At 37.9% G+C, this 26,053-nt stretch overlaps 1 pseudogene; it reads left to right on the top strand.

Annotated features, from left to right (window-relative positions):
* LOC127674581 (fructose-bisphosphate aldolase A-like) overlaps nt 1-23,073 on the top strand; it is a 29,601-nt pseudogene extending 6,528 nt beyond the window's left edge.
* Nucleotides 23,074-26,053: the final 2,980 nt, after the last annotated feature.

The raw sequence follows: 26,053 nt of genomic DNA, 5'->3' as shown, positions 1-26,053 counted from the left end.
TTTCAAATATGTTCATGATCATTTCTGCCATATATTTCCTGCTTCCAGTTCTCTTCATAATTTTCCCAAGTAGCTTCACCCAAAGTTATTCTATGCCTTTCTTTGAAAACTCACTAAATTCAGTTCATGTAATTCACATGTGCATGGATATGGAGTTATGGAGTCATCCACTGGATCATGGGAAACCTACCAGTGGCCACATCTTTAAAAAGGAATGATTCTACATCCAACAACTCCTCTATGTTCTATTATGTTCAGGGATGGAGCTTGAAGATTATTTACCCCATCTACATAAAGAATTTTTTCTGTTTTCATCTTCTGCAGTTAGTATTCTGTCAGCCTCAGCTACTATGAATGCATGAGTGCTAAAACCATGCCATCTCCAGACAACAGCATTTCACAGCACTTCACAGCACTCCTGCTCATCCTTGAGCTCTTACATTGTTTCCAAGTCCCTTTGTGCACGGTTTCTAAGTCTTGATGGTGAAGGTGATTAATACAGATATTTCATTTAGGTCTGAGTACTAAATTTTCATTCTCCACAGAGTGACAAGTTATATATCTCTACATTCATTGACTGTTGTGCAGTATAAAAAGGAAACTTCTCTAAGGTTGAAAGTATCTCAGACTTATATAAATATGTTTAAATATTTAGAAGGACATATATATATATATACATATATATATATATGTTCATATATATATATATATATATATATGAGCATATTTTCTCATTTATTTTTACTTTCATTTCCTGATAACTAAATTTCACTATTAGGCATTAAGATTTGATTTGCAGTGAATGTGCCTCAGAGAAATGCATTGAAATTTTATTCTCAATGAAGCAATATTAAGAACTGTATGCATTTGAAAGATATTTAGTCATGTCTTGAGTAATATATGGTGAATAAGATCAAAATACATTATGTTTACATATGAGAATGTCATAATAAAACCAGTTATTATGTATAATTTACATATGCTAATGAAAACTGTAGATAAATAGTGATGTCCTTACAAAAGGATTAGTATAGAAGTTTGATCATCCTACTGTTCAACATTCTTTGTGTGAAAATAAAAATATTTCTTTCCTTTAGAGAATATATGCTAATACAGAAACACTTGTAACATCCATTGAAGTTGGAAAATATTTAGAAGAATGGTAGAAAATTGAGGTATCAATATATGTGTTAGTTTTCTTTCTATAACTATGTCAAAATGCCTGATAAAAACTGCTTGCAGAAGAAAAGAATTGGCTTTGTCCTGTGGATTCAGATGTTTTAGAATGTGTTTGGTGGCTTCCTTGTCTTTTTTTTTTTATTCGATATATTCTTTATTTACATTTCAAATGATTTCCCCGTTTCTGGCTCCCCACTCCCCTAAAGTCCTATAAGCCCTCTTCACTCCCACTGTTCCCCCATCTACTCCTTCCCACTTTCCTGTTCTGGTATTCCCCTATACTGCTACACAGAGTCTTTCCAGAACCAGGGGCCACTCTGCCATTTTTCTTGAACATCATTTAATATGTGGGTTATGTCTTAGGTATTCAAAGGTTCTAGGCTAATATCCACTTATCAGTGAGTGCATATGATTAATCTTTTGAGACTGTGTTACCTCACTTAGTATGATGTTCTCCAGCTCCATCCATTTGTCTAAGAATTTCATAACTTTATTGTTTCTAATGGCTGAATAGTACTCCATTGTGTACCATACACACACACACACACACACACACACACCACAGTTTTTGTATCCATTCCTCCATTGAGGGACTCCTCAGTTCTTTCCAGCTTCTGGCTACTACAAATAGGGCTACTTTGAACATAGTGGAGCATGTGTCCTTATTTCACACCAAGGAATCCTCTGGGTATATGCTCAGGAGTGGTATAGCAGGGTCCCCCGGAAGTGTCATGCCCAGATTTCTGAGGAACCGCCAGACTCATTTCCAAAGTGGTTGCACCATCTTGCAATCACACCAGCAATGGAGGAGTGTTCCTCTTTCTCCACATCCTCACCAACACCTGCTGTCTCCTGATTTTTTTACCTTAGCAATTCTAACAGGTGTGTGGTGAAATCTCAGGGTTGTTTTGATTTGGATTTCCCTAATGTTTAATGATGTTGAACATTTCTTAAGGTGCTTCTCAGTCCACCGAAGTTCTTCTTGTGAAAATTCTTTGTTTAGCTCTGTACCCCACTTTTTAATGGGATTATTTGGTTTTCTGGGTTCTACCTTCTTGAGTTATTAGATATTAGCCCTCTGTCAGATTTAGGGTTGGTGAAGATCCTTTCCCAATCTGTTGGTTGACGTTTTGTCCTTTTGATAGTGTCCTTTGCCTTACAGAAACTTTGTAGTTTTATCAGGTCCCATTTGTCAATTCTTGATCTTAGAGCTTAAGCTATTGGCATTCTATTCAGGAACTTTTCCCCTGTGCCCATGTCCTCAAGGGTCTTCCCCAGTCTCTTTTCAATTAGTTTCAGTGTGTCAGGTTTTATGTGGAGGTCCTTGATCCATTTGGAGTTGAGCTTAGTACAAGGAGATAAGAATGGATCGATTTGAATTCTTCTGTATTCTAATCACCAGTTGAACCAGCACCATTTGTTGGAAACTCTCTTTTTTTCCCACTGGATAGACTTAGCTCCTCTGTCAAAGATCAAGTGACCATAGGTGTGTGGGTTCACTTCTGGGTCTTCAATCCTATTCCATATATCTGCTTGCCTGACATTGTACCAATACCATGCAGTTTTTATCACTATTGCTCTGTAGTAAAGTTTGAGGTCTGGGATGTTGAATCCCCCAGAAGTTCTATTGCTGTTGAGAATTGTTTGAGCTATCCTGGGTTTTTGTTATTCCAGATGAATTTTAGAATTGCACTTTCTAGCTCTATGAAGAACTGAGTTGGGATCTTGATGGGGATTGAATTATATCTATAGATTGCCTTTGGCTGGATGGCCATTTTAACTATATCAATCCTGCCAATCCATGAGCATGGAAGATTTTTTTCATTTCCTGAGATCTGCTTTGAATTCCTTCTTTAGATATCTGATGTTCTTGTCATATAGGTCTTTCACTTGCTTGGTTAGAGTCACACCAAGATACTTTATGCTGTTTGTGGCTATTGTGAAGGGAGTCATTTCCCTAATTCCTTTCTCAGTCTGCTTATCCTTTGAGTATATAAAGGCTATTAATTTGCTTGAGATGATTTTGTAGCCAGCCACTTTGCTGAAGTTGTTTATCAGCTGTAGTAGCTCTCTGGTAGAGTTTTTTGGGTCACTTAATTATACTATCATATCATCTGCAAATAGTGATAGTTTGACTTCTTCCATCGAAATTTGTATCCCTTTGACCTGCTTATGTTGTCTAATTGCTCTAGCTTCAAGAACTATATTGAAAAGATATGGAGAGAGGGGGCAGCCTTGTCTAGTCCCTGATTTTAGTGGGATTGCTTCAAGTTTCTCTCCTTTTAGTTTGATGTTGGCTACCGGTTTGCTGTATATTGCTTTTACTATGTTTAGATATGGGCCTTGCATTCCTGTCCTTTCCAAGACTTTTAGCATGAAAGGATGCTGAATTTTGTCAAATGCTTTTTCAGCATCTAATGAGATGATCATATGATTTTTTTCTTTGAGTTTGTTTATGTACTGGATAGCAGTGATGGATTTCCGTATATTGAACCATCCCTGCATCCCTGGGATGAAGCCTACTTGATCGTGGTGGATGATCGTTTTGATGTGTTCTTGGGTTCAGTGGGCAAGAATTTCATTAAGCATTTTTGCATCGATATTCATAAGGGAAATTGGCCTGAAATTCTCTTTCTTAGTTGCATCTTTGTGTGGTTTTGGTATCAGCATAATTGTGGCTTTGTAGAAGGAGTTCAGTAGTGTTCCTTCTGTTTCTATTTGGTAGAGTAGATTGAAGAGTATTGGTGTTAATTCTTCTTTGAAGGTCTGATAGAATTCTGCACTGAAACCATCTGGTCCTATGCTGTTTTTGGTCAGAAGACTATCTATGACCCCTTCTATTTCTTTAGGGGTTATGGGTCTGTATAGATGATCTATTTGATCCTGGTTTAATTTTGGTATTTGGCATCTGTCTAAGAAATTGTCCATTTCCTCCAGATTCTCCAGTTGTGTTGAGTACAGGCTTTTGTAGTAGGATCTGATGATTTTTTGAATTTCCTCAGTTTCTGTTGTAATAGCTCCCTTTCCTTTTCTAATTTTGTTAATTTGGATACTGTCTATGTGCCCTTTCGTTAGTCTGGCTAAGGGTTTATCTATCTTGTTGATTTTTTCAAAGAACAAGCTCCTGGTTTTGTTGATTCTTTGTATGGTTCTCTTAGTTTCTACTTGATTGATTTCAGCCCTGAGTTTGATGATTTCCTATCTTCTCCTCCTCCTGGGTGAATTAGCTTCTTTTTGTTCCAGGGCTTTCAGTTGTTCCATTAATCTTCTAGTGTATGCTCTCTCCCATTTCTTTTTGAGGCACTCAAAGCTATGAGTTTTCCTCTTAGCACTGTTTTCATTGTGTCCCATAGATTTGAGTATATTGTGCCTTAATTTTTGTTAAATTTTAAAAAAAAATCGTTGATTTCTTTCTTTATTTCTTCCTTGACCAAGGTATTATTGAGTAGAGTATTGTTCAGTTTCCATGTGTATGTGGACTTTCTGTTGTTTTTATTATTAAGGACCACTTTCACTCCATAGTGCTCTGAGAGAAGGCATGGGATTATTTCGATCTTCTTATATTTGTTGAGGTCTGTCTTGAGACCAACTATATGATTGATTTTGGAGAAGGTACCATGAGGTGCTGAGAAAAAGGTATATTCTTTTGCTTTGGGATGAAAAGTTATATATATATATATAGATATAGATATATATATATATATATATAGATATATATAGATATAGATATATATATATATATAGATATAGATATAGATATAGATATATATAGATATAGATAGATAGATAGATAGATAGATAGATAGATAGATAGATAGATAGATATGTTAAATCTAATTGGTCCAAAGCTTCAATTAGTTTCACTGTCTCCATGTTTACTTTCTCTTTTCCTGATCAGTCCATTGATGCGTGTGGAGTGTTGAAGTCACCCACAATTATTGTGTTAGGTGCAATGTGTGATTTGAGCTTTAGTAAAGTTTCTTTTATGAATGAACGCACCCTTGTATTTGGAGCATAGATGTTCAGGATTGAGAGTTCTTCTTGTTGGATTTTTCCTTTGACCAGCAAGAATTGATCTTCCATGTCTCTTTTGATGACATTAGGTTGAAAGTCAATTTTATCTGATATTAGAATGGCAACTCCGGCTTGTTTCCTGAGACCATTTGCTTGTAGCATTGTCTTCCAGCCTTTTACTCTAAGGTAGGTTTTGCCTTTGACACTGAGGTGTGTTTCCTGTGTGAAGCAAAATGTAGGGTCCTGTTTATGTAACCAGTCTGTTAGTCTATGTCTTTTTATTGAGGAATTGAGTCCATTGATGTTAAGAGATATTAAGGAGTAGTGGTTATTGCTTCCTATCATTTTTGATGTTAATTTTATATTTGTGTGGTTTTTGATGTTAATTTTATATTTGTGTGGTTATCTTCTTTTGGGTTTGATGAAAGAAGTTTAATATCCTGCTTTTTCCAGGGTATAGTTTCCCTCGTTATAATGTTGTTTTCCCCCTATTATCCTTTATAGGGCTGGGTTTGTGGAAATGTATTGTGTAAATTTGGTTTTGTCATGGAATATCTTGGTTTCTCCATCTATATTGATTGAGAGTTTTGCTGGGTATAGTAGTCTTGGCTGGCATTTGTGTTCTCTTAGAGTCTACATGAGATATGCCCAGGATCGTCTAGCTTTCATGGTCTCTGGTGAGAAGTCTGGTGTAATTCTGATAGGTCTTCCTTTATATGTTACTTGCCCTTTTTCTCTTACTGCCCTAAGTATCCTTTCTTTGTTTAATACATTTGGGGTTTTGATTATTATGTGAGAGGAAGTATTTCTGTTCTGGTCCAGTCTGTTTGGAGTTCTGTAGGATTCTTGTATATTCATGGGCATCTCTCTCTTTAGGTTAGGGAAGTTTTGTTTCATAATTTTGTTGAAGATATTTGCTGGCCCTTTAATTTGTAAATCTTCACTCTCATCAATACCTATAATCCTTAGGTTTGGCTTTCTCATTGTGTCCTGGATTTCCTGGATGTTCTGGGTTACAAGCATTTTGCATTTTGCATTTTCTTTGACTGTTGAGTACATGGTTACTATGTCTCTTCGGCATCTAAAGATTCTTTCTTCTATCACTTGTATTGTGTTGTTGATATTTGCATCTATGGCCCCTGATTTCTTCCCAAGGTTTTCTATCTCCAAAGTTGTCTCCCTTTATGATTTCTTAGTTGTTTCTACTTCTGCTTTTAGATCCTGGAAGTTTTTGCTCCATTCCTTCACTTGCTTGTTTGTGTTTTATTGTAATTCTTTGAGAGATTTTTGTGTTTCCTCTTTCATGACTTCTGCCTGTTGATCAAAGTTCTCCTGTATTTCTTTAAGTGATTTTTGCATTTCCTCCTTATTGGCTACTAACTTCTGACCCATATTCTCCTGAATTTCTTTAAGTGATTTTTGTGTTTCCCTTGTAAGGGCTTCTAGCTTTTGATCATTTTTCTCCTGAATTTCTTTAAGAGACTTATTTACGTCCTTCATGTGTTCTTCTAACAGCATCCCTACCAGGGATTTTAAATCCAACTCTTGTTTTTCTGGCGTGTTGGGGTATCCAGGACTTGCTGTTGTTGGAGAGTTGGGTTCAGATGCTGCCATAATTCCTTGGTTTCTGTCAGTAATGTTCCTACCTTTGTGTTTAGCCATCTAGTTCTCAGTGGTGTTAGATGGTCTTATTGTCACAGGTTGGTACTTCAACCCACTTTGGAACTTTAAGGCTATTTAGTGACACTGGGTTTCCTCTGGCACAGATTGCTGATATGCTACCTTCCTCTTTTGTGCCTTTTGAGCCCTGCTCAGTCTTGCCTCAAGCAATATTATATTTGGTTTGTCACTGTGAACCAGGTGTTCTGTCATGGAGTGAAGGGGTGGCGGAGGGGGTCATTCCCTCTGTTTATTCTCACGTAGGACACAGGCCCTATGACCTACCAGCTGGCAGATGTACTGCCAATGTTCTCAGGTCCTGGGCTCAGGCACACTCCTGGCGGTTTGCACTCCCAGAGTTCTTAAGCTCAGGATAATTCAGTACCTAGTGATGTTTTTCTGCCCTGGCAGGCTGCAAAGATGACCTTGGGGAGTCTCTCCCTCTACTGTCCTCCATGCAGGACACAGGCCCCACGCCCAACCAGTTGGCTGAAGAACCACCTATGTGCTCAGGTCCTGGGCACAGGCAGATCCTTGGCAGTTTGCACCCCCAGAGATCCTAAGCTCGGGATAATACAGTAGCTAGTGATGCTTTTCTGCCCCAGCAGGCTGCAAATATGGCCGTGGGGAGTCTCTCCCTCTGCTATTCTCCTCCTTGTCTTGAACGAGGTAATTATCATGGATTCCTGAATCCAAAAATGAAGAGCATGCATTCCTGGCCACATTACAGCCAAGAAAATGAAAGTCTGGCGGTATGCTATAATACCTAAAAACATGTTCCCCAAAACCTACTTCCTTCAACTCGATCCCACCTCCTAACACATTATAATATACCAGTAACTCACTGTACTAAAAATAGATCAATTATTAAAACAATAGTATAGTCAATGAGAGCCTTTAATTCTAAATATTCCAACCTCTGAACTTCACTACACATGGTAATTTGGGGGACATTTTTAACTCAAATCTTAAAACCATAACTGGATCCTTTGTGCAAGTCTAACAAGGACATAGACGAAAAAACTCCAGACATAAACTTGAACTTTCAAAGATAGTATTTTTCTATATTCTTTGTTTCCATTCCAAATGATTTTTCCTTTCCCAGGTCCCCCCTCCCCATAAGTCCGATAAGACCTCTTCCCTCTACCCATCCCCCAATCAGCCCCTTCTCACTTCTCTGTCCTGGTAATCCCCTGCAATGCTACATCAAGACTTTCCAGGACCAGGACCCTCTCCTTCCATTTTCTTGGGAATGATTTGATATGTGAGTAGTGTTTTGGGTATTCAGAGTTTCTGGATTGTGTAAATATACCACATTTTCTGTATCCATTCCTCCACTGAGGAACATCTGTGTTCTTTCCAGCTTCTGGCTATTATAAATAAGTCTGAGATGAACTTAGTGGTGCATGTGTCCTTATTGCTTTCTGGGGAATACTCTGGGTATATGTCCAGGAGTGGTATAGCAGGGTCTTCCAGAGGTGTCATGCCCAATTTTCTGAGGAACTGCCATACTGATTTCCAGAGTGGTTGTACCAGTTTGTAATCCCACCAGCAGTGGATGAGTATTCTTCTTTCTCCACATCCTCGCCAACACCTGCTGTCTCCTGAGTTTTTAATCTTAGCTATTCTGATTGGTGGGAGGTGAAATCTTGGGGTTGTTTTGATTTGCATTTCCCTAATGACTAATGATGTTGAGCCTTTTTTAGGTGCTTCTCAGCCATTCGAAGTTCTTCAGGTGAAAATTCTTTGTTTAGCTCTGTACCCCATTTTTAATAGGGTTATTTTGGCTCGTGGGAGTCTAGCTTCTTGAGTTCTTTGTATATATTGGGCATTAACCCTCTGCCGGATATAGGGTTGGTAAAGATCTTTTCCCAATTTGTTGGTTACTGTTTTGTCCTTTTGACAGTGTCCTTTGCCTTATAGAAACTTTGTAATTTTATGAGGTCCCATTTGTCAATTCTTGATCTTAGAGCATAAGCTATTGGTGTTCTATTCAGGAACGTTTCCCCTGTGCCCATGTGCTCAATGCTCTTTCCCAGTTTCTTTTCTATTAGTTTCAGTGTCTGGTTTTATGTGGAGGTCCTTGGACTTGAGCTTAGTACAAGGAGATAAGAATGGATTGATTTGCATTCTTCTGAATGCTGACCTCCAGTTGAAACAGCACCATTTATTGAAAAGGCTATCTTTTTTCCATTGGATGGTTTTAGCTCCTTTGTTGAAGATTAAGTGACCATAGGTGTGTGGGTTCATTTCTGGGTCTTCTGTTCTATTCCATTGATCTACCTGCCTGTCACTGTACCAATGCCATGCAGTTTTTAACACTATTGCTTTGTAATACTGCTTGAGGTCGGTGATACTGATTCCCTCCAGAAGTTCTTTTATTGTTGAGAATAGTTTTAGCTATCCTGCCTTTTTTGTTATTCCAGATGAATTTGAGAATTGCTCTTTCTAACTCTATGAAGAACTGAGTTGGGATTTTGATGGGGATTGCATTGAATCTGTATATCGCTTTTGGCAAGATGGCCATTTTTACTATGTTAATCCTGCCAATCCACAAGCATGAAAGATTTTTCCATTTCTGAGGTCTTCTTTGATTTCCTTCTTCAGAGAAGTTCTTGTCATTGAGACCTTTCACTTGTTTGGTAGAGTCACACCAAGATTCTTTATATTGTTTGTGGCTATTGTGAACGGTGTCATTTCCCTAATTTCTTTCTCAGCCTGCTTATCCTTTGAGTATAGGAAGGCTACTGATTTACTTGAAGGGAGTGAAGATGTTGGATGCTCCGGTGACCCTTTCCAAGTGCAGATCACTCCACATGGCAAACAGCTTTGGACAGGGCTAGCACGCAGACTGCCTGCAGAGCTGGCACAGGCAGAAGCCTGATGAGTGTCCAAAGTGATGTTGAACTAGGGATATCTCTATGTACCTGGTATTGCCTGTCAGGTCCATCAGGGAGTGAAAATGAAAAGATAGTATTAAAGTAGTCTTGAGCACTGTGTTCGTCCAAATATGGTCGCAAATAAATGGTAATTAACTCTTAAATAAAAATGAAGATTAATATATTGACAACTGTGGGAAAATGTGTTTTTATTACAAAACAGCAAAGTCTGAACTTTAAAAGAATCAAATACAAACCCATCCTAAGTGGGAATGGGTAGCTCTTGCCTAGTGTGCCATCTCTGCCACTGAAGGGTAGTCTTTGAGATATGAAGGGAAACAAATTGAGCCTTAGGAAATCACTTATCCTGCAAGATTAGTATAATTTCCTCAGAATTAAATTTTTCCTTTCTGGAGGGAAGATGGAGACTTCCTAAGACTCAGGAGGGTAGCAAAATGTACACACTCAAATATCTCATGAAACTTGTCTCTTATGGAAGATTTCACCCAAGAATGATAAATAGTATATTTGACAGACATTTGGAATGATTCACTGCATTTAATTGATGCATGTATTAAAATGCTATAGACATAGTCATTTCAAATACAGTATTCGAAACAAAATGGGAAACTATGAGGGAAATCTTTAAATACAATATTTAAGATGAAAACAGTAGTATGACAAAGGGATAAGGAGATTAATTTGTATAGGAAGAAAAAACTATTATTTTTAAAATATTTATTTATTTTTTATTATATCTTTTTTATATTTTTACACTCCAGATTTTATCCCTTGCCCTGGTCCACCCTCTGACTGTTCCATGTGCTAACTGAAGACCCAGAAGTTAAACCACATACGTGTGGACAATTGATCTTTGACAAAGAATGAAAAAAATATACAATTGAATAAAGAAAGTATTTTCTATAAATGGTTCTGGTCTAACTGGTTGTATGTATGTAGAAAAATGACAATAGTACCATATTTGTCACCTTGCACAAAGCTCAAGTCCAAGTGGATCAAGGACCTCAACATAAAACCAGATACACTGAATCTAATGGAAGAGAAATTAGGGAAGAACCTTGGACTCATTGGCACAGGGGGAGACTTCCTAAACAGGACTCCTATGACTCATTATCTACAATCAAGAATTGATAAATGGGATCTCATGAAACTGGAAAGCTTCTGTAAGGCAAAAGAAATAGTCAATAAGACAAATTGGCAAGCTATAGAATGGGGAAAAAAATCTTCATTAACCCACATCAGATAGAGTTCTAATATCCAAAATTTATAAAGAACTCAAGAAGCTAATCACCAAAAATCAAACAACCTAATCAAAAAATGGGATACAAACTAAACTGATATTTAACAACTGAGGAATCTCAAATGGCTGAGAAGCACCTAAATGATGTTCAAAGTCCTTAGTGTTCAGAGAAATGCAAATCAAAAGGACCCTGAGAGTCCACTTTAAACCAATCAGAATGGCTAAGATCAAAACATCAGCTGACAGCACATGTTGGAGAGGATGTGGAAAAAGAAGAGCACTCCTCCATTGTTGGTGGGATTGCAAACTGGTACAATCGTGTTGTGTGTTTGTATGTGTATGTGTGTATATCCGTGTGTTTGTGGTATGTGCATACTCACCCCCCAATATCATAGAAACCTTTAGGTGAAACCACACTTGTGTAAAGATGGAGTGTCCCTGGTGAGTGCTTTGCTTGGAAAAAAAAATCCTGTGGAGTCACTCCCTAACAGACACTCCCACTAAAAATGGAAACATGCCTTGACTCACTTGTTGTTTCTTACTCTATTGTAGCGGCTTTCTTAGCTGGTAAATAGTAGTATGTTCTGCTACATGCTAAATATTTGTAGAAATGATTATAGAATCTTCTAATCTTCCTAGAAGGTAGAATAAACTCTACAGGATTCCTGAGATGAGGCCAATAGGCATTATGCCCATGGCTCTATCTTTTTTCTTTTCTTTTGCTTTCCTTTTCTGTTCTGTTTTTCTTTGCTTTATTTTGTAACTGAAAATTGATTTTTATGCAAAATATGTTATGATTATGATTTTTCCTCCCCCTAGTTGTCTTAGTTTCTCCCAAACTCCAGACCCATCTGTGACCGTATCTTGTCTGCCTGCTCTTAGGAGAAAATGTTACCTGAGGCTTAGTTGGCTCCCAGCTCCCTGTCAGACTACTGGCTCAGAACATTTTCCGTGCTTCTCACATATAAGAGGCATGACCCAAAACAGAATTCTCAATGCTAATGAGGTATCTAGAGGCCTGGAAGGCTTAGTCAATAAGTTTCCCTTCCCAACATTTCTCCTTGTAAAAGGTCCTTAATCTCAGACACACCCTGAGAAATGAAATGTAGTTTTATACATCCATTTTCTGCTGTGACAATAAACTGTTTAGAACCATGGACTTTCTTTTTTCATCAAGACCCACAGTGGGGTGTCAAGAAGGCCTTTGCCTATAGAGCTGTAGCCTATTCTCCCATAGAAGACTTCTCTGTGCTTCCAGCCACAACTGCCACCTAGTCTATTACCTCCAAGACAAGGACTATTCCTGCTTAGATGAACCTGAGTTCACCTTCCCACCCCCACCCCTCCAAGCCTGGCCCCAGACTAGATGATGTCCCTAGCCCACAGCTCCAACTCTGTTCTATGTTACTCTGTGATTTCCAGAGGCTCCTGGATGTCCAAAAGAACCCACAGTCCTAGCCTCTCTTACCCTGCCCCCAATGGTGTCTTGTCTTGGTGCTTTCCTACAGCAGAGCACCCATCTTGGGGAGTGGAATACGTGCAATCCAACTCCCTGAAACATGCCTCCAGCTAGTGAACCATATCAGAAATCCAGATTACCCCAGAGATACGATTAATCACTGACCTAGATCAAAAGACTCAAGCCTTACCCTCATCTCTACTTGTATAGTGAATATTTGTATCACTGATATCTGTAATATCTCAGTGGTTTTCCTCTTTAAGCTTTAACCCTATTTTGTGCTACTTTTATTAATAAAAATACTTCCTGAGAAGTCAGTGTGCTCTGGTGAATCCAGCGGCCCCCTGTGGGAGTCTTCAGGTGTCTGCTTCGGGATCTGAACAGCCTGGGCCACAGCGCTTGGTCTCCAGGAAGTGCAGGAGACCGGATGTGCATCCAGAGGCAGTCTGGGAGCACACAGCTTGCTCCTGTGGCACAGAGCTTAGTTTCCAGTCCTGAGGCCTCTGGCAGGAGCCCTCAGATCTCTCTGTTTCCGGATCCAGATCAGCCAGGGCAGCAATGCCACATCTCCAAGTCCTGCAAGAGGCAAGAAGGGCTTCCAGTAGGCCGGTTAGGAGAAGTCAGTGTGCTCTGGTGAACCCAGCGGGCCCCAGCAGGAACCTTCAAGTGTCTGCTTCAGTATCTGAACAGCCTAGGCCAGAGCACTCAGTCTACAGGAAGTGCTGGAGACCTGGTGTGTACCCAGAGGCAGTCTGGGAGCGCACAGCTTGCTCCAGTGGCACTGAGCTTAGGTTCCAGTCTTGAGGCCTCTGGCAGGAGCCCTCAGATCTCTCTGCTTCCAGATCCAGATCAGCCTGGGCAACAATTCCACATGTCCAGGTCCTGCAAGAGGCAAGAGGGACTTCCCGGAGGCCAGCTGAGAGAAGTCAGTGTGCTCTAGTGAATCCAGCAGGGCCACGGCAGTAGCCTTCAGGTGTCTGCTTCTGGATCTGAAAGCCTGGGCAACAGCACCCTGTCTCCAGGCAGTGCAGGAGGTAAGCTGTGCACCAGAGGCCACGTGGGAAGAGGCAGCTTGCACTGGTGAGTCCAGCATTGACAAGACCAACTAACACCAGTGAGAACTAGATGGCAAAAGGCAAATGCAGGAACGTCACTAACAGAAATCAAGGCAATATGGCAACATCTGAACCCAATTCTCCTTTACCAGCATGTCCTGGATACGCCATTACACCAGTAAAACAAGACTTGGATTTAAAATCACTGGTCATGGTGCTGGTACAGGAACACATGAAGGACATCCTTAAAGAAATTCAAGAGAAAATGGATCAAAAGTTAGAAGCCCTTGCAAGGGAAACACACAAATCATTGAAAGAAATTCAGGAGAATACAAAAGCCAATAAGGAGGAAACACAAAAAACACTTAAAGAAATACAGGAGAACTTTGGTCAACAGGCTGAGGTCATGAAAGAGGAAACACAAAAATCTCTTCAAGAATTATAGGAAAGCACAAAAAAGAAAGTGAAAGAGCTAAGCAAAACCATCCAGGATCTAAAATCAGAAGTAGAAACAACTAACAAAACTCAAAGGGAGACAACTTTGGAGATAGAAAACCTTGGGAAGAAATCAGGGGACATAGATGCAAATATCAACAACAGAATACAAGAGATAGAAGAAAGAACCTCAGATGCTGAAGATACCATAGAAACCATGGACACAACAGTTAAAGAAAATGCAAAATGCAAAAAGCTTGTAACCCAAAATATCCAGGAAATCCAGGACACCATGAGAAGATCAAACCTAAGGATTATAGGCATAGATGAGAGTGAAGATTTACAACTTAAAGGGCCAGCAAATATCTTCAATAAAATTATGGAAGAAAACTTCCCTAACCTAAAGAGAGAGATGCCCATGAATATACAAGAAGCCTACAGAACTCCAAACAGACTGGACCAGAACAGAAATAATTCACATCACATAATAATCAAAACACCAAATGTACTAAACAAAGAAAGAATATTAAAGGCAGTAAGAGAAAAAGGCCAAGTAACATATTAAAGGAAGACATATCAGAATTACAGCAGACTTTTCACCTGAGACTATGAAGGCTAGAAGATCCTGGGCTGATCTCATGCAGACTCTAAGAGAACACAAATGCCAACCAAAACTACTATATCCAGCAGAACTCTCAATCACCATAGATGGAGAAACTAAGATATTCCATGACAAAACCAAGTTTACCCAATATCTATCCACAAACCCAGCCCTACAAAGGATAATAGGAGGAAAACAGCAATACAAGGAGGGAAACTTCACCCTGGAAAAAGCAAGATAGTAACCTTTCATCAAACCCAAAAGAAGTTAACAAATCAAATTTAAAAAATAACGTCAAAAATGACCGGAAGTAACAATCACTATTCCTTAATATCTCTTAACATCAATGGACTCAATGGCCTAATTAAAAGACATAGACTAACCGACTGGATACGTAAACAGGACCCTATATTTTGCTGCTTACAGGAAACACACCTCAGGGTCAAAGACAAACACTACCTTAGAATAAAAGGCTGGAAGTCAATTTTACAAGCAAATGGTCTCAGGAAAGCTGGAGTAGCCATTTTAATATCAGGTAAAATTGACTTTTAACCCAAAGTCATCAAAAGAGACTCTGAGGGACACTTCTTGCTGGACAAAGGAAAACTACAACAAGAAGAACTCTCAATCCTGAACATCTATGCTCCAAATGCAAGGGCACCCTCTTTTGTAAAAGAAACTTTATTAAAGCTCAAAGCACACATTGCACCTAACACAATAATTGTGTGTGACTTCAACACTGCACTTTCCTCAATGGACCGATCAGGAAAACAGAAACTGAACAGAGACACAATGAAACTACTTGAAGCTTTGGACCAATTAGATTTAACAGATATATATAGAACATTCTATCCTAAAGCAAAAGAATATACCTTTTTCTCAGCACCTCATGGTACCTTCTCCAAAATCGACCATATAATTGGTCACAAGACAGACCTCAACAAATATAAGAAGATCGAACTACCTCTCTCTCATCCCACTCCCACCGCTCTGTCCCTTGGTTTCCCCTTCCCCCTCTCTCAAAGTGGTCATGGCTGGCCTCCACTTATCTGCTTTCTCCTCTCTCCTCTCTCCTCTCTCCTCTCTCCTCTCTCCTCTCTCTCTCTCTCTCTCTCTCTCTCTCTCTCTCTCTCTCTCTCTCTCTCTCTCTCTCTCTCTCCATCTCTAACTCCCATCCTCTACCCTGAATAAACTGTATTCCATACCAAAAAAAAAAAAAAAAAAAAAGAAGAAGAAGAAGAAGATCGAACTAATCCCATGCCTCCTATCAGATCACTATGGAGTAAAAGTGGTCTTCAATAGCAACAAAAACAACAGAAAACCCGTGGAAACTGAACAATATTCTACTCAATGATACCTTGGTCAAGGAAGAAATAAAGAAAGGAATTAAAGATTTTTTAGAACTTAATGAAAATGAAGACACAACATACCCAAATCTATGAGACACATGAAAGCAGTGCTAACAGGAAAACTCATAGCCCTGAGTGCCTCCCAAAAGAAAATGGAGAGAGCATACACTAACAGCTTAATTACACACCTGAAAGCCCTGGAACAAAAAGAAGCTATTTCACCCAGGAAGAGTAGAAGGCAGGAAATCATCAAACTCAGGGCCGAAATCAATCAAGTAGAACCATACAAAGAATTAACAAAACCAGGAGCTGGTTCTTTGAGAAAATCAACAAGATAGATAAACCCTTAGCCAGACTAACCAAAGGGCACAGAGACAGTATCCAGATTAACAAACTTAGAAATGAAAAGGGAGATATAACAACAGAAACTGAGGAAATTCAAAAAATCATTGGATCCTATTACAAAAGCCTATACCCAACACAACTGGAGAATCTGGAGGAAATGGACAGTTTCCTAGACAGATATACGACACCAAAACTAAATCAGGATCAAATAGATCAACTGAACAGTCCCATAACACCTGAAGAAATAAAAAGGGTCATAGAAAGTCTCCCAACCGATAAAAGCACGGGACCAGATGGCTTCAGTGCAGAGTTCTATCAGACCTTCATAGAAGACTTAAAACCAATACTCTTCAAACTATTGCACAAAATAGAAACAGAAGGAACACTACCCAATTCGTTCTATGAAGGCAAAATTACGCTGATACCAAAACCACACAAAGATCCAACAAAGAAAGAGAACTTCAGGCCAATTTCTCTTACGTATATTGATGCAAAAATACTTAATAAAATTATTGCCAACCGAATCTAAGAACACCTCAAAATGATCATCCACCATGATCAAGTAGGCTTCATCCCAGGGATGCAGGGATGGGTCAATATAAGGAAATCCATCAATACTATCCACTACATAAATAAACTCAAGGAAAAAAAAAACATATGATCATCTCATTAGATGCAGAAAAAGCATTTGACAAACTCCAGCATCCTTTCATGCTAAAAGTATTGGAAAGAACAGGAATTCAAGGCCCATACCTAAACATCGTTAAAGCAATATAGAGCAAACCCGTAGCCAACATCAAACTAAATGGAGAGAAACTTGAAGCAATCCCACTAAAATCAGGGACTAGACAAGGCTGTCCTTTCTCCCCTTATCTTTTCAATATAGTATTTGAAGTTCTAACTAGAGCAATTAGACAACATAAGGAGGTCAAGGGGATACAAATCAGAAAGGAAGAAGTCAAATTATCACTATTTGCAGATGACATTATAGTCTACTTAAGTGACCCGAAAACCTCCACCAGAGAACTCCTACAGCTGATAAACAACTTCAGCAGAGTGGCTGGTTATAAAATCAACTCAAGCAAATCAGTTGCCTTCCTATACTCAAAGGATAAGCAGTCTGAGAAAGAAGTTAGGGAAATGACACCCTTCACAATAGCCACAAACAATATAAAGTATCTTGGTGTGACTCTAACCAAACAAGTGAAAGATCTATATGACAAGAACTTCAGGTCTCTGAAGAAGGAAATCGAAGAAGATCTCAGAAAATGGAAAAATCTGCCATGCTCGTGGATTGGAAGGATTAATATAGTTAAAATGTCCTTCATGCCAAAAGCGATCTACAGATTCAATGCAATCCCCATCAAAATCCCAACTCAGTTCTTCACAGAGTTAGAAAAAGCAGTTCTCAAATTCATCCTGAATAACAAGAAACCCAGGATAGCTAAAACTATTCTCAACAACAAAAGAAATTCTGGGGGAATCAGTATCCCTGACTTCAAGCAATACTATAGAGCAATAGTGTTAAAAACTGCATGGTATTGGCACAGTGACAGATAAGTGGACCAATGGAATAGAATTGAACATCCAGAAATGAATCCACACACCTATGGTCACTTGATCTTCGACAAAGGAGCCAAAAACATCCAGTGGAAAAACGATATCCTTTTCAACAAATGGTGCTGGTTCAATTGGAGGTCAGCATGCAGAAGAATGCGAATTAATCCATTCTTATCTCCATGTACTAAACTTCACTCCAAGTGGATCAAGGACCTCCATGTAAAACTAGACACACTGAAACTAATAGAAAAGAAACTGGGGAAGACCCTTGAGGACATGGGCACAGGAGAAAAGTTCCTGTACAGATCACCAATAGCTTATGCTTTAAGATCAAGAATTGACAAATGGGACCTCATAAAATTACAAAGTGTCTGTAAGGCAAAGGACACTGTTAAAAGGACAAAACAGCAACCATCAAATTGGGAAAGGATATTCACCAACCCTGCATCTGATAGAGAGCTAATATCCAATATATACAAACAACTCAAGAAGTTACACCCCAGGGAAACAAATAAGCCTATTTAAAAATGGGGTACAGATCTAAACAAAGAATTTTCACCTGAAGAAACTCGGATGGCTGAGAGGCACCTTAAGAATTGCTCAACATCATTAGTCATTAGGGAAATGCAGATCAAAACAACCCTGAGATTTCACCTTACACCAGTCAGAATGGCTAAGGTCAAAAACTCAGGAGACAGCAGTTGTTGGCGAGGATGTGGAGAAAGAGAAACACTCCTCCACTGCTGGTAGGGCTGCAAGATGGTACAACCACTTTGGAAATCAGTCTGGAGGTTCCTCAGTAAACTGGACATGAGACTTCCAGAGGACCCTGCTATACCTCTCCTAGGCATATACCCAAAGGATTCCCTGGCATGCAGTAAAGACACATGCTCCTTCATATTCATAGCAGCCTTATTTATAATAGCCAGAAGCTGGAAAGAACCCAGATGCCCCTCAAAGGAGGAATGGATACAGAAAATGTGGTATATTTATACAATGGAATACTACTCAACAATTAGAAACAATGAATTCACAAAATTTTTAGGCAAATGGTTTGATCTGGAAAATATCATCCTAAGCGAGGTAACCCAATCACAAAAGAATACACATGGAATGCAATCTCTGATAAGTGGATATTAATTAGCCCAGAAGCCCTGAATACCCAAGGCACAAATTGCATAACAAATGACTCCCATGAAGAAGTATGGAGAGGGTCCTGATCCTGGAAAGGATTGATCTAGCATTGGAAGGGAATATAAGGACAGAGAAAAAGGAGGGAGGTGATTGGAGAAGGGATGGAGAAAAGAAGGTTTATGGGACATATGGGGAGGGGGGATCCGGGAAAGGGGAAATCATTTGGAATGTAAACAAAGAATATAGAAAATAAAAATATTTAAAAAAAATACTTCCTGATTTATTTCTTTGGCTGACTTATAACTTTCTAATAATCCAAATAATAAGGTTCCCCTTATAGTCTATGCTGAGTTACTTCTACTTTTGCATATTCAATATTAGTATTTTCAGCTCCTCTCTTTACTCTTCCAACATTTCTCCTATGCATTTTTCCTGAGTTTTATCATTCCTTGTATTAATTTTAAATATATGAAATAACTAGTGATATATCATGTGATGTATAGTTAGGAATCTTAAGGGTGCCATGACTTTAGAAGGTCAATTACAATTTTTCTTAAGCATTTTAATGTCTATTTCTGATATGTCCTCAATCAAAACTGCAAGAGGGCTAAAACTATGAGCTTTCTATGCAGTATATACAAATTAACTCTTTTTATGAATCATAATTCTGCAATATATGAAATAAAAATAAAAATAGATATTGCCTGAGGTACATCTTTTTTGATATAGAGCATTTCCTGAAATGTTAGCAAAAATATGTTACAGTATTTTTCTTTCAACGATTTATACTGTTTAGCACAACTAATGACAATTCTTGGAAAAATCAGCCAAAAGGTGGTAGATTTTTAAAAGACCATATTATTATTTAGAAATACTTTCTTGCCTTTGCTCTTGTATTTTAAGAATTCAACAACTATGTTCAAGCAGAATTTTTATGCATTCTAAGTTTAATATGATTCTTGCCTACCAGGCAATTTCCTATAATGGTAAGAAATCTCTCTGCCCACATTCTGCCAAAACATTCTGGAGTTTGCATATATTTTCCCTGAAATTATCCCATTTACTTAAAAATTACCGAAAATATTCCACTCTGTAATCCCTGACTCATTGCTAGGGTGTAACTTGTAGATGAATCATATCACAACTGGTTTACTTTGAAAATAACAAATCACAACTAAATAACATTATTATATCTTTACACACTTATAAGCAATGTTGAAACACTGAACACTATTTTCTCTATCTGAGCACTGACAACTAAAATTCAGAGTTCCTACCTAAAAAAATAACTGTAATTATTGATTGTAAGTTTGAAAGAAACTGTAGACTGTACTTCCTAGATCCCTGTCCAATAGTGTCAAGAAAAAGAAGCTACTATAGGAGGAACATAGAGAATCTGAGCAACCTCATTCACAAATAAACATGGTTTTAGGGCTAGGATGTTTTCCCCTGCTTCTATTAGTTGTATGGGTGCTGGGGTGGCTAGGAAGGAGTATGACTCCATATGTCAAGTAATCCCAGAAAAGGCAAAAGAAAGACTGACTCGTTTAAAACATGTAGTGTTTTATTGGGCCCGAAGGAGAGAAGGATGTCCACCATTTGTTTCTGTCCTGAGTTTCAATTTCTTTAATGGCTTGGGATTCTATTAATATCTTGCCTTTCATCTCACTAACTCATCTCTTTGCATTCAGAACAAACTGGCTTTCATGTCTATAATAAGCTGTGTATACTCACTGATCTTGTAATTATTTTTCTCAAGGAAACTCACTGTAACACTCTACTAAAATTTAGAGACAGGATTGAGAGTTGTAGGTAGTGAGGAAGCAGGGGGATTACATAGGCTGATACAAGCATGTACTGCAGAAATGGGAATAGCAGGTTGAAATTGAACATGGGAAAATTTAGTCTGAATGTCAGGAAAAGTTGTCAACCCACAAATTTAATTAGGTAGTGGAATAGCTTCCCAGAAGAAATGGCAGAAATTTATTGCTAGAGCTATTTAAAGTTGGCCTGGACAAAGCACTAGGGAATACACAGAGTGGGCAATCATTCACAGGTTCTTGAGGATTGATGTATAGAGCAATTGGGCTTTTGCATTTCTAATTTTATGACCATTATTCTAGTACTTCTCTTTATAATGATAGGTATTTCCTTTTTACAAGTATAACTTGGAAAATCAGAACATTATACTATTCCATAGGGACCGCCACAGCCGCTTTTTTTTTTTTTAAAGAGAGTCGCAAGTATATTCTTATTTAATGCAGTAAAGACTCAACCATTCTTTATTTTTTCCTTCTTTGTATTACTGTGCAGAAAGAAATCCTAGGAGATTTCTGGTATTTTTCTTTCTCATTGCTACAAGAGGAATATGCTTTATATATTTTTCAATTTTCACTTTTTGGACTAATAATCAGTTCTTTCAATAACTTGTCTACTTTTCATTTTCTGCCTGAATAAAGATCCACAATGGACATTTTTTTTCTTTAGCTGTCTTGTAAAAACCGCTGTTATACCCACATTCATTGTATTCAGGATGATATTTCAGTATATATTTTTTCACTAGTCTAAAACTTTGGTAAAATTATTGATAATCATTTTTTCAATGATCCTTGATATTCAAACCAATAATTCTTATTTCTATGAGATATTAAGGTTTTTGCATGGATAAAATACATGCTGTGTACGCATAATATTCTTTGGTCATATTCAAATAATTTTACTTGTTAGCATTTTCTTCACTGTAATCATGTGAGTAGTATATTCTCATTCATAAGTAGCACATATCAAACGAAATACTGCAATAAAAAATTCTAGTAATCATTTATCTTCTCTCAAACAGGACTTTATCTAAACTCATTTGGAATGTAAAAGAGTTTATCCTTACCTGTATCTTTGATTTTCTTCTAATAATAAACAAAGCAACGTCTCCCAGAACAGTGTTCCTGCAACCGAATCCTTGTTCACTCCTCAGTCCTTTCATCTCCCCACCATTATACCAGGCAGATTCACCCTCTCCTGTGCTAGGAATGTACTGTCTGTGCCCTACTCATACACAGTACTAAAAATGGGTCAAATTTTTTTCTGGGTAAGGCCATCCTGGATGTAGATTAGTTCACCAGGGGTACTATCAAGTGGCTGCAGTCTTTTGGCTTAAGGAAACAATGATTGTATCTCCAGCTACTGCTGACTGCTGGTGACCTTGTGAATTCTTGTGCTGTCTCAGGTGTGTGTGGGTGATCCTCTTCCATCAAACAGTATACCAGAAGATAGATGATGAACTTGGCTTCTCTCCAGTTTCTCAAGTCCAAGGCCAGTGTTGTGGACATTAAAGTAGATAAATCTATGGTGCCCCTTGCAGGAATCAATGCTAAGACCACCATCCAAAGCTGGCTGTGTAGTCTGAACTCTGTGCCCAATACAAGGACATAGCAGACTTTGTGAAGAGGCTTTGCTTGTTTAAGAATGGGCAACACACTCTCTCAGCTCTTGGCATAATGGAAATATGAATGTTCTGACTCATTATGCCAGGATTTGCTACCAGAAAGGCATTGTACCCATAGTGGCACCTGAAATCCTTCGTGTTGGGGACCATGGCTTTAAGTGCTGCCAGTATTCAACTGAAAGGCTATTGGCTGACTACATGGCTACACATGACTGCCATGTCTATCTGGAAGGAATGTTGTTGAAACTCAACATGGGAGCCCCAGGCCATACTTACACTCTGAAATTTTCTAATGAGAAAATTGCCATGGCTACTGTCACAGTACTTCATCACACAATGCCCCCTCCTGACCCTGGCATCATTTTCATGTCTGCAGAAAAGAGTGAGAAAAAGTTTTCCATCAACTTCAATGCTATTAGTAAGTGGTCCCTACTGAATCCATGGGCCTTAACTTTCTCCTATGGCACAAGCCCTGCAGGCCTCTGCTCTAGAGGCCTAAGGAGGGAAGAAGGAAAAAGTAAAGTCTTCCCAAGAGGAATACATCAAGCAACCCTTGGGCAGCAAGCACCCTTGCTTGTCAAGGTAAGTACATCTCAAAAGTTCAGTCTGGAGCCAGAGCCAGTGAAACTCTATTTCTAGCCATGCCTAGTGAACTGAAGTGGTCTAAGGTTAACCCATCAACACTCCAGGCCTCTGACTAATCACTTGCTACTGAGGAGAGGGAGCTTCAGGCTCCTTCCCATCACTCTTGCTACCCTGATGACTGGTTTGTGGTGCTGTCTGTTAATGCTAATTCTTATATCCCTTCCAAACTCCTGCCAATAAACAACTATTTAAGTGTGGAAAAAATACCCCAAAATTAAAAAAAGAAACTTAGTATTTAAAAAAATTAGTTTTTTTTCTTGAGTTATAATATTTGTTACAAAAGTAATTATATACACCTAATCTCATATTTACAAAAGCACAACAGCTGTTTGTCCAGAGTCACATTGTAATTATTGCAATTAAACCTGGAATATAGAGTTTGATATCATTGCATGTGTTTCCTAAACTGGAATTAAATTATCATTGTCAATCATAGAGCAGTACTTCCTAACAGACACCAATGACTTCTGTGGACTGCCTTGTGAGTTGTAAGTTTTGATGACTTTAGTGATAAGTGCCAGTAAGCTACATTCAGTGTGATACTGTATGTGCTAAGGATACATACAGAGAAATACAAGTTACCTTTTTGACCTAATTATCCCCAAGTTAGTTTAATGTTTGACACTTTGAGTAAATTTGCTGTTTTGTTTTGTTTTGTTTTGTGCTATATTGTGTTGTGTTGTTTTGGTTTATTCTTACAGATTTGATTACCCATGTCTACAGTGGTTCAAGTGGATATAAGTGGATATAAATTTACTAATTGCTAATTTTTGAATACTTAACAAACAACTCTTCCTTTATTTAAATTTTTTAAATATTTTAATAATCTTGCAAGATGTAATTGGGTCACCAGCAAATCATTCTTTTCAATCCAAAATAGCCTTAGTTTCTTTAAGCTATTTTTACGATATACATTCTTGTACTAATAGGGGAAAATAGATAAGTTTATTTTATGTGTATTTCCTGTGGAATACTATAAGTAGAAATGAATAAAGTTTGGCTGGGCCTAATGAGTACTTTGCAGAGAGAATCACTGCTTTTGTTTTGCCTCTTATTTCCATTCTTTTAATTATTAATGATATTCTAATATATACCATATTATTATTTTTAAGAGCACAGTTGTATTGCTTACACCACAATCATTCTATCATTTACAATCAAAATACCTGTTTTGTAATCTGTTACTAATATATGAAAGTTATAGAATATCTAAGCAGAGTAAACCAAATATGCTTCATCCTCAAATTTGGTATTATTATGCAGTGAATTTTCTAAGCTCTTTTTTATCACCAGAAAGTGCTAGAAGTAATACCAGTCTAAGGGGAAAAAACTAATTAGCAGTAATGATAGAGGCTGAAATCATACCTTAAAGCTGTTTTTGTTTCTGTCAATGCCAAAGGAAACAATATTATCAAATGATGAAGGTAGCTTTGAGGGCATGAACACTTTACACCAGAAGCAGATATTGCTAATTGGGTAGTTAGAGACAAGAAATCAGTAAGGAAAACTCTTATTAGAAATTTACATGGGATATTTTTCTTCTTTGGGTCATGTGTTTGCTAGCCCAGGTAATTCTCAATGGTTGCCATGAATCAACACTCTGCATGCATGAAAAATAGATTAAAATACTAGCCAAAAATATGACAAAAGCAGAGAATGATTTTGAATATTAATTTCCATTTACTATTGTATAAAATATTACAATATTATCAAACCCACAAGAAAAGAACAAATGGGATGTTATGAAATCTGAATACTCTCATTTTCAATGTCGTGCCAACACAAATATTAGCAAAGCTTCATGAGCCAAATTATACTTTTTAACAAGAGGGTCTAAGATTCCACTGGAATCTACAGATGATTGGAAAAAATGAACATAAATCTTGGAACTATAAAAATTAGAACATAGCCATGACGCTTTATTTTTTTTTTAAGAATTCTCATTCAAAGATTAAATATGATTGAAGTGGGAAAAGCTGAATTGTAATTGTGCAATTGCTACAAGACAAGTAAAGGTAACAGGTTTTAATCATTTACACTTAGCTATTATCCAAGCAAGTGCAAAAAATAAAACAGAACAAAAGTATAAATATATGTCTGTAAGTATAAACAACTTTGTATCATTGATAAGTTGAACTAGAGGACTAATATCACATTATAGATTTTTGTTTTGTACTAATTTTATTATGATTTATTATGAAAGAGTAGTGGACTTCTTCAGAAAGGCATATGTCATCAAAGCTTAAAGATCATAATTCAAGGTTCAGTACTGTTGCACATCAATTAAGCAAGAATACAATTCTAAATGCAGGGATTTACTATGCCATTAAAATCCATTTATATTTTTCACTATTTTCCCTAGATTTTGAATTAACAGAATTTATTTGCCTAACAAAAAAATTCTTCTGTCTCCACTCAACAGACTGGTTTATTTATGTTCTTTGTAGTTTGGGCAGTTTGGCCATTTTCAGTGACTACTAAAATGGTTATTGTGGACATGATGCTATAACTTGAATTTCCAGGGATATAAAGCACCAATTTGATGATGGTGGAGCTACCTTTACCACTCTTTGGTAGTGAGACTATGATATTCTGACAATTCTATTCTTAGTATAAGCATTATCCAAGCTATATTACATGGAACATATCATATCCAAAAGTCTCTGGAATAAAAGAAAGGACTTAGTCTACTGGCTTTTCACTCTGTCCTTAGGGTTTTACTGCTGTGAGCAGAGACCATGTCCAATGCAATTCTCATAAAGGACAATATTTAATTGGGGCTGGCTTACAGGCTCAGAGGTTCAGTCCAGAGATTCAGTCAATGCAGGAACATGGCAGAATTCATACAGGCATTATACAGGAGGAGCTGAGAGATCTACATCTACATCTTCATCTGAAGGCTGCTAACAGAATATTTGCTTCCAGGCAGCTAGGATTAAGATCTTAAAGCCCACACCCACAGTGACACACCTACTCCAAGAAGGCGACACATACTCCAACAGGGCCACACCTTCTAATAATGCTTAGCATATTCAA

The sequence above is a fragment of the Apodemus sylvaticus genome, chromosome X (assembly GCF_947179515.1).
Source record: "Apodemus sylvaticus chromosome X, mApoSyl1.1, whole genome shotgun sequence".
NCBI classification, from domain to species: Eukaryota; Metazoa; Chordata; class Mammalia; order Rodentia; family Muridae; genus Apodemus; species Apodemus sylvaticus.
This window is presented reverse-complemented; position numbering and strand designations above follow the sequence as displayed.